Source organism: Lampetra planeri, chromosome 34, assembly GCF_965212315.1.
Source record: "Lampetra planeri chromosome 34, kcLamPlan1.2.h2, whole genome shotgun sequence".
Classification (NCBI taxonomy): Eukaryota; Metazoa; Chordata; class Hyperoartia; order Petromyzontiformes; family Petromyzontidae; genus Lampetra; species Lampetra planeri.
Genome location: NC_136140.1, coordinates 5,399,029 through 5,418,403, shown reverse-complemented (window position 1 = coordinate 5,418,403; position 19,375 = coordinate 5,399,029).

The following is a 19,375-nucleotide window of genomic DNA, read 5'->3' as shown; positions in this document are numbered from 1 at the left end:
AACTATTAGTGGATATCTGTAAACAAAAGAGCTTTATAGTTCGTGGGATTCCTCCAACCACGTGGGCGGACGCGAACACTGCTCTGGGAGGGGGGGGGCATAGAACCATGGGGCCACGTGCTGAGAGAGCTTGGATGTACAACGGCGTCGACGATTCGATGAATTGTCGCAGTTTCGTTTCGAGGATGATTTGTTTTTTGTTTTGTTACGATTCTATTGAATTTATCGGCCCCTAGTAGCTGCGGAGGTCACATGGACCTATTAGTGGACATCTGTCAACAAAAGAGCTTTATAGTTCATCGGATTCCTCCAATATAAATAGATGTTTTATTTTGTACAATATATGAATCGGAAAAAGTTATGCTTTCACAATTCGATGGACTTATCGTGAGCTTATGAATAGATGATTATAGATACATTTCTGAATTAGGTCACGTGATGATCTGACCGAATTTGTGTTAAGTATGGTTGGACAGCCCCCCCCCCAACATAGCCAAACAAACTGTCAAGTGAACAAGCATTTAACGTACCAATTGTTTTATCTCACCGGTAAGTTGAACAATTCTCTCAACCAAATTTCGCTATTAGATTATTTTCTTGAAACTATGCCAATAATATTATTGGTTCTTTCGGTAAAGTTACGTAGAAGAGAAATAATGAAATAATATAAATACCGAAAGGACCAATAATATGAATCCCTTTAGTCACGAAAGCTTTAAATAAAAATGTATGCCAATAACTTCAGGAAAACCCGGGATGTCAGCAATATTGTCTGCGAAAACTGAACTGATACATTTATCATGATGTAAAGAATACATATCACTGTAGACATGTGGACATCATCAAAGCAGAGGGACTAATTGTTCGAACAAACATTGTTTTTTCACTAAATCTTTACATAGAAGTTACATACCACAATGATGGAATTACACATTAGTCATTCTATTAAAAAAGGTGACAAAAACGGAACTTGAGTGTGACGGTTTACAGATATATTTACCTATTTTTAAACGTGCAGTATAAATTGTTCGCGAAGATCATTGGGAACAATGAAAACCAACCAGGTGAGTAAGAACGACTCAAGACATGTTCCTTGATCGCCGACTGAATACTATTAATCAGATTATGGAATCGATGGACTCCTATTTTTCCTATTTGCAGATTGTGAAAAAAGAGTTCAACTGTAGAAGTTGATGCAATCATTCAAGCTCTCACAAAGCTATACGTAAAATAAATGTAGAAATAATACCATGTACTCAACAGCAACAGCCACACGAAGATTACATAAAGAATGTACCAAAGGAAATACTAAAAGGGTAGTCACGCAAAGTGTCACGCTTTTGCTAAATCTATTCACAGCAGCAGAATTTACCTTCCGAAACTTGGTTTGGGGAAACAAATGGATACATAATGTTGGGAAACCCTCATTCGTCTCATATTTTCTGACGATATAACGTCCAACTGAAATGTAGTTTCAGGAAATATTATAATAAGGTAAAAACCAAAGAGTATAATAAGGTAATAAAGAATGGTAGGTTTTTACCCTTTTAACTGGTACAAAACCATTAAAAGGGTAAAAACCTACCATTATATTTTGCCACTGGTAAAAGAGATCTCATAGTGTAAAGGTAATAAAGAGTTCTGCAAATTTGCGCTTGGCATAAATGTGAATACAGTAAAAATAAAAGTGAAGTGCAATTCGTTCACTGAACAAAATTGAGCTGTTAAATCACGTACACAACTTGCAGAACATGCCCTACGTTAGGGGCCGTCCATAAAAGGCGTCACGCACCTGGGGGGGGGGGGGGGTCAGACATTTGTGACGATGTGTGACAAGCGGGGGGAGGGGGGTGAGAAATGTGACGTCACATCAAAATGCGCAACTTTAAATAAATATAGACAACACATTCTACTTAAATAGACTTTTTTATACATGGTTTCTCCTACAACATCAGAGTGCAGTGCCACATTAAATACGCACTACAATGACAATAGTTTAAAGCGATTTGAAGCCTATTTTATTTGGGGGGGGCAGAGCTTTGTGACGTCATATTTGAGGGGGGGGGGGGGTCAAAAATCGTCCAAAATCGCGTGACGTCATTTATGGACAGCCCCTTATTGAATTTGCACCGGAATCAAAACGACCTCGTCGCTACTCAAATTAGAACCGCATACCTATAACTCTTGGGTTTAATTCCTCCCCCGGCTCGGCCTAATCACGAAGAGGGGGGGTAGTTGTGTGTTTGGTGTGTGTATCAGTACGTGTGTAGTAGGGGAGCGGTGGTGTAGCGGTTAGCGCGCTGCGCTATGAACCCGGCGACCCGGTGGTTCGATTCCCGCTCACGGCCAACACCAGTGACGATTATCTGAACCGGTCCTGCCCCCCCCGCTAGGTCGACTAAGCCTGAAATTAGTATCCGGTGCGGTGTGTAAACATCGCCACTTGGGGAGACTAAAGCGGTCGGGCGTGGTGCTGGCCACCCACCCCCTCGTGTACCGTTCCGGCCTTCATAGGTGCTCGCTAACAGCACTTGCCCCTATAGTCTGTTAAGGCTATACGGGGGATCTTTGTGTGTGGGCGTGGTGCTGCCCACCAACCTCGTATGCCGTGCCGGCCTTCACAGGTGATTGTCAACCAGCACTTGCCCCAACAGTCTGTTAAGGCTATACGGGGGATCTTTGTCTTTGTGTCTCTGTGTTTTATTGGTAAGTGTTAGGAATGGTTCGTCGGTTTTCATGCTTTAATCTGGATCCCAGTGACTGTCGACTGTGGTCATTTCAATGTATCTGTGTCTGTCTATTCAATTGCTTCATGTTGATGTCACGTGCATGTGAGCGGTGAACGGCGGTTGTTGTTATCGTTGTTGTTGATGACATTATTTCATTGTCTGCGTGTCTGTTGATGAATTCGAAAGTGCCGCGACACACCTGGGATGTATTATTAGCGGTGCCAAGCACGGGATAAGAGAACACACGCGCAGATTAAATATACGGCGCTGTTATTCAAAACTGTTTAGACAAGTGGTCTTGGGTTAGGACACGTCGTTTGAAGGTTGATGTTGATGGGCGACGGTGAAGAATACGGAAGACGGGAGTGGCAGCCAAGGAATGGAACGTCTTCGATAGGGCACGTCCAACGGGGAGACGGAGCGACGAAATCTGGCCGTGTGCATGTGATGGGTGGATTGTTATATTGTGGGGAGCGGGTGAGCACCAGTGACGATTATCTGAACCGGTAATGGGCCCTCTCCTAGGTCGACTCAGCCTCAAATGAGCACCTGGTGGGTCTGTGAAAACATTGCCACCGGGGAAACAAAGGCAGCAGGGCGTGATGCTGGTCACCCACCTCATATTTGCTCATGAACGGCTCTTCCCCCAACAGTCTGTCAAGGCTATACGGAGTATCTTTGTCTTTGTTATACTGGTAGGAACCCACTGGTTCCACCAGCCCACAGGGGATTATTGTGTCCGTCCGTCGTGCAGGCAGGGGCTGGGTGGGGAGGGAGGGGCTAGGTGGGGAGGAGAGGGTGGGGAGAGCTGGGTGGAGAGGGTGGGGCTGGGTGGGGAGGGGCTGGGTGGGGAGGGTGGGGAGGGGCTGGGTGGAGAGGGTGGGGAGGGACTGGGTGGGGAGGGTGGGGAGGGGCTGGGTGGGGAGGGTGAAGAGGGTAGGGCTGCGTGGGGGGTGGGAGAGGTGGGAGGGTGGGGAGGGTGGGGCTGGGTGGAGGGTGGGTGGGGAGGGGCTGCTCACCCCGTGGTGCCCTTGTAAAACTCAACGTTTAACCTACTCACGCCGGCTTGTGCACGCCCTCACAGTCGGGAATATTTGCGGAATACACCACGCCGCCGTTGACGTTCCTACCAGCTCCCTCCGCAGGAATGTGTTATCGCAAGGGTGGTACAACATTTGAGTGTGGCTTTCATCAAGCAGGTGGATTGACCACGGCTGATGGTGAATTTGTTTTTATTTATTTCTTCACAAAATCTGGGACTCCCCCCCCCCTCTCCCCGATTGAGAGCCCCCACTTGAGACCATTGAGCGTGTTTTATTGCTTACTTTGCTTATGCCCGAGCGCTTTTTTTGAAACCGCTGCTGCCAGGCCAGCCCGCGAATTTGTGTTTGCTAGCTCGAAAGGCCTCCCTCCTCCTGGGTGCGCGCTCCTCCTCCTCCTCGCCGAGTCCACGTGGCCACGGGGCGGCGCGCACACACGCGCACACCGCCCCGTGGTGTCGGGTCCCAGCCCCTCTTAAATGTCAACCTCGATTATCCCAGAACAGAGCCGAGGACAGGCACACACGCACACGCACGCACGCAGGCACACACACGCGCGCGCGCAGGCACACACACACGCGCACGCATACCCACAGACTCGTATATATGTAGGAACACACAGACACGCTCACACACGCACGTATGTAAACATACACACAGGCGCACGTGCAGATACATACCCACAAACTCATACAGACAGATATAATCAATCATACGCACGAAGATATAGACACACAGGCACACATACCCACCCACACATAGATACACACCCATCCATATATACACACACACACAAACATATCCACCCACTCCCATATACAAACACACACGTACAGAGACACTCACCCCACACACGCACATACCCACTCACACACACACACTCTCCTACATATATCGATACACACACACAGGCACACGGGGCAGGCAAGCACCGGGAATGAGACGTCCCATGCACTTCGCCTCGCGTCGTCGTCGCAGTGCTGCTGCTGCTGCTGCCACTCAGCGAAGCGGCGGAGGTCTTGTCCACGAAACGTCTTAGCCTCGCAGGTACAGCACCTGCACACCTGCACACCTGCGCAGGGGACGCGTGATATGCGAGTGACATTGCATGCTGCGTGCGTAACCTGTACATGGCGCTTACGCTGCTGTGTAGTACTTTAATGCAATATACTTATCGAGTATACTTGCTATATATGTGTGGGACTTGTACGTTGCGCAGTTTCGATATATGGAGTACTTACAAGCTGTATAGTTCATACTTGCATGTCACGTAGTTTATACTGTATAGCACCTTGCGTGTTGTATATATGTTTAGAGTAGCTGCGAGCTGTATGGAGTAATCTACAAGGTATATATCGTCCTTGCGTTACACGTTGTCTGTAACCTGCGTTTGATCTCTGATCCATGCATTCTTCTCCGTCTGCTGGGGTGTAATTCCAAGCTTGCATCTGCTCCCCTCCCCGCCCTCTCTATCTGTGTTCCTTTGAACACCTTTCAGCTCTCGTTCATTGTGAGTGTGACGTATGGACACTGGCAATAACACCCATATGTACACCAACCCATATGTACACCCATGCTGAGTATATGCTGTATAGTCACCGATGCATCTATCGAATGCGTTTGGTGGTGGGGACGAGCGGTGGCGCAGTTGTTAGGGCACTGGGCTCCTAAGCTGATAACCCGAATTCGATTCCCGGTCACGGCTAACATCAGTGACTCATGAGATCAGAACTTAGCTTCCCATAGGTCGGCTCCACTTCAAATGGGCGCTTGGTGTTGTTGGTCGAAACATAAGCGTGGGGGAGACAAAGGCGGCCGGGCGCGGCGTTTGGCCACATCACCCGCTGGACCAGCGTGAACGGGGCGTTTTCTCGCGGCACTTGCCCAAGCAGTCGGTGTAGGTTAGACAGGGGTTCTTTGTCTTTGCTATTGCTTATTATTGACAACCGTGTCGTGTTTGGTGTGTGCGAGTTGGTCGGTTCGTGTGTTTTTATATGTGTACACATGTTAGTTTGTGTCTATGTGTACACGTGTTAGTTTGTACTCGTGTGATGGCGTGTATTTGTCTGTGCACGTGAGTTGGTCGGTACACGTGTGTTGGCATGTATACGCGTGTTAGTTTGCACACGCGTGATGGCGTGTACAAGTATGTTGGTCCCTACACGTGGTGTGTTCTGTACAGGTGTGTTTGTGTGTACACGTGTGTTGGTCTGTACACGTGATCTGGTCTGTTACAAGTGTGTGTGTGTGTGCTTGTGTGTATACCTGTTTCGTCTGCAGACTATCGGGAAACGAATCTCGCATCACGAACGCTATGTTGTACATTGGCTCTGTCGTGTTAAAACTAATCCATGAAAGCGAGTTCACGTCGCGGGAACACGTGCTAATTAATATTGCGAGCAGGTACGTCAGGTGGACAGTTATGTAACCAGTTCAGGTATGGGAAGGCATGTTGCCTAGAAACCAGGTTAGTATGATGATTACAGCTCTCGTGTCAGCCCACTGATCAACTAAGGGCTTCCCACGCCATATCGGTCGTGGGCGTTGTTCGACCATACTTCACCACGCTGTTAATGACGTTAGCCGTGGCCGGGAGTCGTACTTAGGTGGCCGGCTGGGTTCATATATAGCGCGGTGCGCTAACCACTGCGCCACGACTCCTCCGCCCGCCCCGCTCCGGGTATAAGGACACGCAACGCTTCGTTGACTTATTCCATAACAGGCATTTTTCAATTAATCAAGTGACTACCGGTTACATATTTCCGCGGTATTCTCAAAGTGCGGTAATTGCAGGTGCATATTTGAGCGTGCCTGGGCTTGGACGTTCTGTTTGCAGCTTACGACTCGGTACACACGAAACGACGACGGGCGACAGGGTCTAGCGTGCGTTCACGTATATACGCGAGTCATTGTATTCAAGAATAGTGGAGTCATTTGTTTGAAGCGGGGCGCGGCGGCTGTGCAGCGGGTTCGAGCCACTTACGCTCTAAACTCGGCAAGCAGAGTTCGATGCCCAGCAGCGGCTGTAACAACAACATCAACAACCGGTGGCGAATTGGATTGGAACTGATCCTGGGCGTCGCATCATGGTGTGGGGGTCGCTAGCCCCCGAGATCCCTCCCTCGATAATGCTAACGGCCGGGCTAGCATCATCAATCGCCCCCCCGCTGCTAGGTTCCTCACCCGTGGCGTGGGAACCATCGCCCGAGGATTCCCCTCCCCCGCGGGTCCGCGTAGCCGGCATGGCTAATTACCGAGTAGTATTCTGCCCCTCCCTACTACGATACCTCCCTGTCCTAATCGCGCGCCTGCAACCCACACGGAGCGAACGTACGCACGCCCACACACACACACGCCGCTCCGCGCACTCCAACTCAACTCGCGTTATGATCGCGCACCTGTATCGCACACGGGGTGGTCGCACGCACACACACGCAGCTCCCCACGCGACACCCACTCTTGCGCCGCTCTGCGCCGCGCTGGTCGCTCACGTTACGATCGCGCACCTGGAGTACGCCGATTACGCACGCCGAGAGCTTACGCAAGTAACGAGCACACGCAAGCGGGGCACACGCCGACACGACGACTCGTCCCCTCCCCCACTCGCGCGTGCACGTCAACCCAAATATCGTACAAGGACGATTCTCCTCTCACACGGCTGCGTAGTCACGCCAACACACAAAAGTGCTCTCCCCGGGCGTTAACGCACACACCTCCGTACCCGCACAATCGTACAGAGACCACGGCCTTTATGCATACATCGACCACACACTCGCGAATGCAGTGCACGCTAATACCACGTTCCAAAAACACCCAACAACACGGTTTTGTTACTACGCTCGAGATTTTATTAGCCCTTGCTAACCAACCGAGCCACCCGTGTGTGTGTGCGGGCCCGCAAGGCGCTTCTAACCCACACTCTGGTGCCGTGTAGCCCTCTTCTATGCTGAGCTCTCTGCTAAACCGCTTTCCCACTCGTCCTTACCCCGAACTAACCCTCTCCTACGGACCCTACTCTCCGCTCTGAGGTGTTGTAAGGCGCGCAACACGATACCGTCTGTAGTCCTTGGTGACCTTGCGGCGCTCAGATCGTCCTGCAGACAATCTAGCGGCTCGCCCGATGACTCCTTCGTCGCTGACCCCGTGTCCAAACTCCAGAAGAAGAGAGTTCCCTACTGCCCCTGCGTTTTCTTTTAAACTATTCACATCAAAGGCTAGGCGCCCCCGTCCCGACCGCCTTGGTCTCTCGACCAATCCTGAGCCTAGGATTTCCCGCTCTTTTGCGATCCCGCCGGCCTTTGAACTTTCGACCAATCAGTCGTCCCGGTTCCTGATCCCAGCTATCTGCCTTGCTGACCCGTGTTTGTGTTTGTATGCGTTTCTAACTGCGGGGCTCTCTGAGCTCGCCGTGGTCGTGCGATCTCAAATCCGCCCACGGCGCCGCAGTGTTACTTGGCCTGGGAAGGGTCCTGTCCAATTCCCTGGCCCTGAGAAACCGTGGGGTAACCCCCCTAGGGGGGCCTCGGGTGAAAACTCAGGGTAGGTGACCCGACCACGAGGCCCTACGTGGGTGCGGGTGCGTGTTTATGTGGGGGGGGTGATGGGGGGCAGTGCGGCGGTGGAAGCCGGGCGGCTCCCTGGCTCGGCCGAGCGGCCCCGTCGCTGTGGCACCACATAGCCCCCCGGGGTGCCAGTCCCCGTCCCGGGTTGACTGGAGCACCTCGCCTGGGTTGCCCCCACGAGGTATCGCCGCGGGGTCCGCGGGATTCGCCCGGCCCTTGTGGCTGGCCTCGGGGGTGGCGGCTCCGTCTCCTGGGGCTCCGGCGGTGGTCTCCTCCTCCATTCCAACGGCTCCCCTCGGTCTCTGGCACCTGCGGGCTGGGGAACAAACTCAGAGGCGGTGGGGTTTAAGGGTCGCCGTCCTCGTCGCCCCCGGCCCCGCCCGGGGCCCCTCGGAGCCCGGGGCTCCGTGGGGCCCATATACTGCGCGAGGCCCCCGGGCACGGGGGGTAGGGGGACCCCGGGGTTTCGGGGTACTTGGACGGCGGGGCTCCCCCCCTCGGGGGCTGCTCGCCACGGCTTCAGTCGGCGGATGTTGACCACCATCTCCCGGCCCCTCTCTCCTCCCTGAATCAGCACCGTCCATGGTGAGATCTGCCGTCTCACAATCCAGGGTCCTCGCCAGTAGGTGGTCAGCTTCCCCACCTGTCCGGCACCGACGCGGGGAGTGTACAGCCACACCTCGGAGCCCGCAGTGTAGAAGGGGGGCTCCATACGGGGTCGGGCGCCCTGCTCTTGCCGCTGGTGCGCGGCCTCTCCGTGCGGGTAGGCTCGGCCCCTGGCCCCTCGCAGGGTCTCCAGCAAGTGCTCCACGGGGTGGCTCCCTTCCTCCCGTTGCGGCGGAGGGACACCGAACAGCAGATCTGCGGGCAGGCGAGACTCGCGACCAAACATCATTAGGAACGGGGTCTGTCCTGTAGATGTGTGAACGGCGGTGGTGTAGGCGAACAGGGCATAGGGGAGGTGTTCGTCCCAGTCCTGTTGATTCGCGGCCGCCATGCGTTTAAGCTTCCCGGCCAGAGTCTGGTTCATCCTCTCTACCATCCCGTTCGCCTGGGGGTGATATGCCGTGGTTCGGTCCTTCTGGATCCCGAACTCTCGGCACAGCGCCTGGAATAGTTCGGCCTCGAATTCACTACCCTGGTCGGTAATGACTCGTTCGGGGATCCCGCACTTAAGTACGTAGTTTTCCACGAAGGCCCGGGCCACTACGAGGGCTGTTTTATCCGGGATAGCCACCGCCACGGGGGTAGCGGGTGAAGTACTCCACCGCTACAAGAATATATCGGTTGCCCCGGTGGGATCGTGGAAAGGGCCCTTGCAGGTCGATTCCGACCAACTGATTCGTCCGACTGACTCGGAACGGCCTCAGGGGTACCTGGTACCTCGCCGGCTTTTGCCCACACTGCTGACAGGCCCGGCAGCCCTGCACCCAGGCGGCCACATCTTGCGCCAATTTAGGCCAGAGATACTGGCGACGCAGAGTCTCCCGGGTGCGCCGTTCCCCATCATGGCCCCCGAGCGGGTGGTCGTGTACCAGTCGTAGCAGCTGGGGTCGCACCTGGGCAGGAACACAGATACACCCCGGCTGGCCGGCCTCGGTTAACTCCCGTACCACTCCGTTCTGTACACACAACCGGGCATACAAACCGCTCCAGGGTCCTGGTAGGGCGCTCTTTTCCTCCCGCAGTGCCGCCTCCACTGCCGCCAGATCCGGATCTCGCTGCTGGGTCTGTCTCAGCTGCTCGTCGTTTAGGCCCGGGAAGGCACAGCCGACGTCCTCCTGGATCCGTCCGATCGGGTCCCGAGCCGCGGGTCCCGCGCTTGCCGGGCGGTCGACGGGATCCTCAGTGCCACCTGCGAGGGTCTCTGTGGCGCACACTGCACTCTCTCTCGGGGGGGGGAGTTTAGTTTCCGCGCGCTCCTTGGGTTCTGCTGCCTGGCGGCAGCGTCCCCCCGTGAAGCACGGGCAGGCGTCTCCCTCCCTCGTCTCAGCGCGCACCGCGGGCCGTCTTGACAAGGCGTCCGCGTTCGCGTGTGTCCGCCCCGCTCGGTACTCGATCTGCAGGTTGTACTCCTGCAGCTGCGCCAGCCATCGAGCCATCTGCCCCCGCGGTTCCTTGAATGTAAGGAGGAACTGCAGTGCATAATGATCGGTGCGCACACGACATTTCCTGCCGTACAAGTACGGTCGGAACTGTTTACACGCGAAAATTACAGCATACAGTTCCTGACGGGTTACACAATAGTTCAGTTCGGCCCCGCTCAGGGTCCGACTGGCGTACGCGATGACCCGCTCCGTCCCACCCTGCACTTGCGACAGCACCGCGCCCAGCCCACTGCTGCAGGCGTCAGTGTCCAAAATAAAATCGGTGGTGAAATCTGGGAAAGCCAAGGTGGGGGTGTGGGTGAGGTGGTCTTTGAGTGTGGTGAAAGCCGTCTGGCAGGCCTCCGACCACTGATAGGGGTTCTTAGGGGAGGTGAGTTGGGTGAGGGGGCGTGCAATCTCACTGAATCCCTTTACAAATCGACGGTAATAAGTGGCGAGTCCCAAGAATGACCTGATCTCCGTCAGGTTCCTCGGCCGCGGCCAATCCACTACGGCACGCACCTTCTCGGGATCGGTGCTCACCCCTGCCTCGCTGACTCGGTGTCCGAGGTACCCCACCTCGCGTTGCGCAATGTAACACTTGCGTGGCTTGAGCTTGAGATGGGCTGCTCGCAGTCGCTGGAATACTTCCCGCAGCCTGGACCAGTGTTCGGACAGCGACCTACTGAACACTATTACGTCGTCCAGGTAAATCAGGCACTGTTCCCACTGCAAGCCCCGCATCACCAACTCCATCAACCGCTGGAACGTCGCGGGCGCGTTAGTGAGTCCGAACGGCAACACTCGAAACTCAAACAGGCCCATCGGGGTGGTGAATGCTGTTTTTGGCCGATCCTCCTCCGTCATCTCCACCTGCCAGTAACCGGACGCCAGATCGAGGGTGGAAAAATACCGCGCTCCTGCGAGACTGTCGAAGGTGTCGTCGATGCGTGGGATGGGAAAAGCGTCGCCGAGGGTGACTGCGTTCAATTTTCGGTAATCAACGCAGAACCGAGTCGATCCGTCCTTTTTCGTTACCAGTACCACCGGGGCAGACCAAGGGCTCGCGGAGGGCTGGATTATGTTATTGCGTAGCATATCCGTGACTGCCTCTTTGATCTGGGTCCGTTCAGGCGCGCCCACTCGGTATGCGGGGAGTTTGATGGGTCGGGCTGCACCTGTGTCAATTTGGTGCTTGACCAGGTCGGTCCGGCCCACGTCCGAATCGTGCTCACTGAACACGTCGGCGTACTCCCGCAATAACCCGCGCAGCTGATCGGCCTCCCCCTTAGGTAAGGCTGCCCAAGGCACATGTAACGCATCCTGCAGGGGAACAATCTCGGCTCGGGGGGTCGGGCCGACCCGCCAGGCCAGATCCTGGCTGTCCTCGGGGCGGCCAGGGTCCTCCGCCCAGAGTGCGAACACCGAGTCGTTCGAGTGGCGAGCATGCAGGGGGTGTACGGTGGCTACCGGGGTGCGTCGTCGTATCATTGCCGGGGTACTGTGTGGGTTAAACACACGTATAAACAGCCGGCCCCCATCTGCGTTTACCAGTGTGGCTGACCCTACCACCCCGTATCGCGATGCCAACTCCGGGTGAGGAGTCAGCATTACCTCGCCCGATGGTCGGTGGGTTGGGTCGGTGGAGAGGGTTGCCACTGGCACCAGCATCTCGGCGAGAGGCCCGATGGTGACGGCCGACACCAGCGTAGCGGCCACAGGTGCGAAGCGGGGGCGCGTTGGTTCTCGTCCCAGGAACGGTATCCGCTCGCCGTTGCTCTCCATGGTGGCGCATCGCTGGCGGGGTTGCACGTTGAGTCCCAGCCGTTCTAAGAGGTCGGTACCTGCGATACACTCGTGACACAACGCACTCGACACGTAGAACTCCTGGGTGCACACCTGACTGCCTATGCGGACCTCTAGGGTGGCTCTCCCCAGCAGCCCCATTCCGGCTCCGCTCGCCGTGTGCAGCGCGCGGTCCGGTGCCTGCAGGTGACGCACGTCGACCCCGATCGCGCTGCAGTGCGCTGCGCTCACGAGCGAGGCCACCGCCCCCGTGTCCAGCAGAATTCGGGTACGCACTCCGTTTACCTCCCCTTCCACCAGCGACGTGGCCCCCGTGATCCCCGCCACCAGCTCCCGTAGCCAGTCGCCAGGAGTCACCGTTTCCGTGGGCGTTGTTGTTGGAACCTGTGTGGAGATCACTCGCTCGCCATTATTACCGTCTTTTTGCATCGGGACCGCTTCGAATGCACCCCCAGATGGTCCACTCTCTAGGGGGCGTTGGGGTTTAACCCCGGCGCGTTTCTAGCGCGGGCGATCTGCGGACAGTCTCTCACGAGATGCCCTCGCCGGTCACACAGGTAACACGCACGGGGGGCCGTCCCGTAGGAGCCCCCCCGTCCGTTCCCTATCCCCCCTCCGGCACGCCGCTGCCCCGACTCTGCCTCCAGTCGAGCCACTCTCCCAGTTAATCCTCCTACCTCGGCCTGGACCGTCTCTACCATTGTCTCCAGCGCAGTCATGTGTGCCCGTACTTGGGTTACCTTGTTGTCTACTTGGGTTACCCTGTCACCTACCTGGGTTACCTGGCCGGAGACATCCTTTATACCCGTTTGTATACCGGCAACCCATCCCGGGGTTGTCTCGCGGGACACTGGAGGTTCTCTTTCCCGGCCCCTTACCGTCCTCGCGAGCTCCTGTTCCTCCTCCTCGTCTTCCGAGAGCAGGCTCGCAATGGCGCGCTCTCGTCCCAGCCCCCGGAGCTGCGCGCGTTCGCTGTGAATTCTTTCACACTTACGTGCGCGCTCGACAAGGGTGTTAAAGGGAAGACGTGGGCAGCTCATGTCTGGCTGCCACCACGCCGTGCGAGACAGGTACCGCTGGATTTTCTCGGCAGCCAGTTCCTCAATAACCTCAGTTGCGTACCCCGGGCGTGCGATCTTTGTTAACTCGCGCACATCCTCGGCGTAATCACGGAGATCTTCGCCAGGTTGGCGACGGCGCGCCTCTAAGGCCGATTTTGCTTCCTCCTCGTCACGCGTGCCAAAACGCTGATCGAGTCGGCGCATCAGCTCCTCTAGCTGTGTCTGTGCGCTCGCGGGTAACGCTTCTACAAAATCGGCTGCCCGCCCATCAAGATTCATATTAAGTTGACGTACTGCCTGCGCGTCCGTCCATCCATTAATTTCCTTGGCCCCTAAGAGATTGCGGGCGAATGCCTTCCACGAAGGGGCCCCCCGGCCGGTAAATATCAGTCTTATTTTAGCGTGAGGTAACGCGGGGGTCCGTACCGCTTCCGACACCAATTTGTGGGGGTCGCTAGCCCCCGAGATCCCTCCCTCGATAATGCTAACGGCCGGGCTAGCATCATCAATCGCCCCCCCGCTGCTAGGTTCCTCACCCGTGGCGTGGGAACCATCGCCCGAGGATTCCCCTCCCCCGCGGGTCCGCGTAGCCGGCATGGCTAATTACCGAGTAGTATTCTGCCCCTCCCTACTACGATACCTCCCTGTCCTAATCGCGCGCCTGCAACCCACACGGAGCGAACGTACGCACGCCCACACACACACACGCCGCTCCGCGCACTCCAACTCAACTCGCGTTATGATCGCGCACCTGTATCGCACACGGGGTGGTCGCACGCACACACACGCAGCTCCCCACGCGACACCCACTCTTGCGCCGCTCTGCGCCGCGCTGGTCGCTCACGTTACGATCGCGCACCTGGAGTACGCCGATTACGCACGCCGAGAGCTTACGCAAGTAACGAGCACACGCAAGCGGGGCACACGCCGACACGACGACTCGTCCCCTCCCCCACTCGCGCGTGCACGTCAACCCAAATATCGTACAAGGACGATTCTCCTCTCACACGGCTGCGTAGTCACGCCAACACACAAAAGTGCTCTCCCCGGGCGTTAACGCACACACCTCCGTACCCGCACAATCGTACAGAGACCACGGCCTTTATGCATACATCGACCACACACTCGCGAATGCAGTGCACGCTAATACCACGTTCCAAAAACACCCAACAACACGGTTTTGTTACTACGCTCGAGATTTTATTAGCCCTTGCTAACCAACCGAGCCACCCGTGTGTGTGTGCGGGCCCGCAAGGCGCTTCTAACCCACACTCTGGTGCCGTGTAGCCCTCTTCTATGCTGAGCTCTCTGCTAAACCGCTTTCCCACTCGTCCTTACCCCGAACTAACCCTCTCCTACGGACCCTACTCTCCGCTCTGAGGTGTTGTAAGGCGCGCAACACGATACCGTCTGTAGTCCTTGGTGACCTTGCGGCGCTCAGATCGTCCTGCAGACAATCTAGCGGCTCGCCCGATGACTCCTTCGTCGCTGACCCCGTGTCCAAACTCCAGAAGAAGAGAGTTCCCTACTGCCCCTGCGTTTTCTTTTAAACTATTCACATCAAAGGCTAGGCGCCCCCGTCCCGACCGCCTTGGTCTCTCGACCAATCCTGAGCCTAGGATTTCCCGCTCTTTTGCGATCCCGCCGGCCTTTGAACTTTCGACCAATCAGTCGTCCCGGTTCCTGATCCCAGCTATCTGCCTTGCTGACCCGTGTTTGTGTTTGTATGCGTTTCTAACTGCGGGGCTCTCTGAGCTCGCCGTGGTCGTGCGATCTCAAATCCGCCCACGGCGCCGCAGTGTTACTTGGCCTGGGAAGGGTCCTGTCCAATTCCCTGGCCCTGAGAAACCGTGGGGTAACCCCCCTAGGGGGCCCTCGGGTGAAAACTCAGGGTAGGTGACCCGACCACGAGGCCCTACGTGGGTGCGGGTGCGTGTTTATGTGGGGGGGGTGATGGGGGGCAGTGCGGCGGTGGAAGCCGGGCGGCTCCCTGGCTCGGCCGAGCGGCCCCGTCGCTGTGGCACCACAATGGCTTCAGTGCCGGATTATCCTCGTAGCAACAGTAGCGACATATGATGTAGCTACATGTGTAGTAGCTACGGGCCCCGCACTTTCAAGGGCCCCGCGCTAAACGCTTTCAAGCTATTAATTCCGGTTCAGTGATTCTGCACTTGCTCTATTACCATAGTACTATACTGCCTTCAACTTTTACGAACGACTGGGTGTTTAAGGTTAGCGATTTGTTGTATTATCTGGCTGTATAGCAAATGAAAAAATACAATTACTTTACTATTCAAGTAAAAAATTGTGTTTTGAATATTTACGTGTTTCTTTTAATTGAGGGTCCCTTTATAACATATATGCTACAGGCCTTGCACTATCCTAATCCGGCACTATCCAACTTGCAGTGACCAGCTTTGTGAAGTATGGTCGAGCGAATTCCATGACCGACTACACAGCGTGGGGAGGCCTTCCTCCAGCAGTGTAGTGACAAAGGGCTGTCATGTTGTGTTCTAATCTGTTGAACCAGGCAATAACCTGCTTAGACACGTCAGCTGCAGGCGAGCATGGGTCAGTGATTGAGCGTTGTTATTGTTAGGAGGTGCTTAGATATGTCCAAGACGTTTCCAAGACCCCAGATAATAAATACGAGAGAAAATTGATTTACGAATGGAAATTAAATCCAAGAATTTAGATTCCATTTCGACTATGAATTACAAATTGCATACATTTTTAAAGCACTTTCCTAAGCATTAAATGGAATGCAGTACAGTGAGTCTACAAGTTATAACCAGCTTTGCAGACTGATCTTTCCATTTTTTTAAATTAACCTGAGTTAAACGTACTTAACATTGTATTTGGTCTAAGTGAACTATGTGATGTCGGATGGCTCGCAGTAATTGGTATTGTGCATTATCAGCACAATACTAAATTCTGCTTCCATATGCTCCCCTGCCTTCAGCAATATACATTGACCAGAACGGTGAGGTATGATCAAATAACTCCCCCCCCTACACCGGAGTGGGGAGGCCTTTATCCAGCAGTGGATTGATAACATGTTATGTATACTTACACATTTACATGTACAGAGGGCTTAGTTGATTGCTGTTAGGCTTCAGAATAGGCACATGACTGGTAGCCACAAATATATTGAGAGGGATCCTGGACGTGATATGCCGGGTGCGGGAATATTTCCCAGATCAGCAACCCCGAATAGGCTGGTCTGAAATTAAGACCTGTCTGCACATGTGCCAAACGTGCAGTCGAGTGTAAAGTGGACACACACAAAAAACCCGATGTGACATCATTCTAAAGAGTAAGTAGGTCACTTGCCAGAAACGTAGGCCTAATGTGCAACAGTAACGTCGTGTGTTGTGGCTGAGAGAGCCACACATGTTGCTTGGAATTACCTGCACTGTGATCCTTGGCACGTCCAGAAGAGGAGCCGAGTAAACAATTCGAGCATATTCATTGGAAAGAATTGTGAGCATGTGGCAAAGCATGCGGTGTTTATTGGTGAAGCAACCATCGGCGGTTTCGCGAGTGTGGCTGGAAATCCGTGGAGTTTCGCCGTGCCGAATAACACGGAGCCTTCCTTCTTCCACGGGAGTGGATACTTTTTTGAATCCCAGTTCCACCCGGCAGAGGCACACAACCCAGCTAAACATTTCGGAGGGAGCAAATTGTTCGGCGAAGATCACACATTTCCAATGAAGTGCACATTCGTACAGCAGCCATCCAGTTCAGTGTAATCAAGCAGGCATCAAAAGGGACCAAATGCCATCGGGCTAAAGAGTAGACCGCCGTGTGCCCCGAGACATGGCCGCGAATGCTGTGTTTAAAAACTGCGCACATTTAAAACATTACACAAACTGATTACCTACGTGTTCCACTGCGGTTGAATTAGGAACTCCGATTCAGTGCTTTAATGTTGCAGATGTTGCCGATTGCGCGTCTTTCGCCCGTATTCTAAAATTACGTCATGACCATAATTTGAAGGGTCATCATTATTTGTACCAATAAAAAACTTCTCAATATTGATAGTAATCTTACCAAAATATTACATTTCCACGAATCGCCGCTGGTATGGCTAATTCCATGTATTTTTATTGCTGGCCAAAACCTCGGAATGAGAGCGGTGCCTGTGAACGATCCAGGTTGCATTTCGATTTAAAGCTTTCGTAACTGCAGGGATTCCTATTCTTGGTTCTTTCGGTAAAGTCACGTAGAAGCGAAACAAAAAAAAAATTGTAACAAATCTTTTTATTCTTTTATTGTTTCCCTTCTACGTGACTTTACCGAAAGAACCAACAGTATGAATCCAGGTTGCATTTTGCATACTGACTCAACAGTGAACGCGAAAAAAAACGTTTTTAATTCAGTTCGTAGCATAATTCTTCACTCACTCGTCGGCCTAAGTGATTGAAACATCTTAATACTACAGCACATTAAGATACCTGGATCACCCATCATGCTCGCGCGCTATTAATTATTGTCATGCTCCTTACCATTGCTTTGAGAAAGCTAATGTTCTTCATGTGGACTCTCATTTAAAATAGTAACCCCAAACCTGTCAACCCATACGGGTTACCCGTCTTCTTGTACAGGGAAATTGAGTTTTCAGGTCCACACGGCGTACAGCCGTTTCACTACAGAAGAATAATAAATTAAACAATGTCTATTTGTTTGTGTTTCTCCCTTATGATGGCACTTCGTAGAATGAACGTTGAGATTTATAAGAGCACCACGGGGTGACCAGCAAGGTCTGAATTTGTCTTTCATAAGGCAGGCACTGATAAGGGGTTGACAGGTATGTAACCCCGATTAGCATTTGGCACGATTTTAAATGTCAACGTTCATTTTTAAACTCTCTCCTATTCGTCTCCTGTACACTTCCTGCACAGAATGTGTACACTCTTCAAAACGTGGCGCTCATCACATCTTCACGCTGTGTGCGCAGTTTGAGCGGAAGTGGAGTGGTTAGCGCCCCGCGCGACGAACCCGGCCACCCGAGTTCGATTCCCGCTCACGGCCACCACCGGTGACGATTATCTAAACCGGTTCGGGGCCTCCCATAGGTCGACTCAGCCTCAAATGAGTTACCTGGTGCGGTGTGTAAACATCGCCATTCGGGAGACAAAGGCGGCCGGGCGCGGTGCTGGCCACCCACCCACACGTGTGCCGTACCGGCCTTCATTGGTGCTAACAGCACTTGACCCAACAGTATGTTGAGGCTATACGGGGGCGGGGGGGATCTTTGTCTTTGTTTACAGTATGATCACCAGCCAGCTGTGAATATGATGCTCATCCCCTCCCAGAGCTCCTCCTTGGCAACGCACGCCAAGCGGTGTGTCAAAGCCGCTTGGCGCGTGCACACACATGGTACAATTTAACGCAATTTGTACACGTCCAATACTACTATTGCGACTACTAGCACGAGTTGAGCAGGGATCGGGTGGGATTTACACATCTGATACGAGCAGCAGCTGCGAGCGAGCGCAGACGCAAATGCCACTTGATGTAATGAAGGCAGCCCACACCCCCCCCCCTTGCCCTATCGTTGCCAGCGCCTGGTCTGGCTGGGTGGTTAGTCAGGAGGGTATCGAGGGTGGGGCACGGAGGGGGGGGGGTACCTTAACACCCCCCTCTCCCTTGCTCGTGGCCAAAGCTACGAGTTGGGGGCTCCCTTGACAAGCACCACGAGATGTACTCGTTGGTTCTTTCGGTAAAGTCACGTAGGTACAAAATAAAATGAATCACGACGTTTCGATTGCAACACAAGCAATCATCATCATCACGTGGGAAAAACACGGCAATATTTTTTTTTACTGAAGTGGGAGAGAGATGCCGTGGTAAGAGATGATATACCTAGATACCTACATAACCTCTTACCACGGCATCTCTCTTCCACTTCAGCAAAAAAAAAAATTGCCGTGGTTTTCCCACCTGATGATGATTGCTTGTGTTGCAATCGAAACGTCGTGATTCATTTCATTTTATACCTACGTGACTTTACCGAAAGAACCAAAGAGTATGGATTCCTGCAGTCACGAAAGCTTCAAATCGAGATTGAACCACGTGTTTAGAACG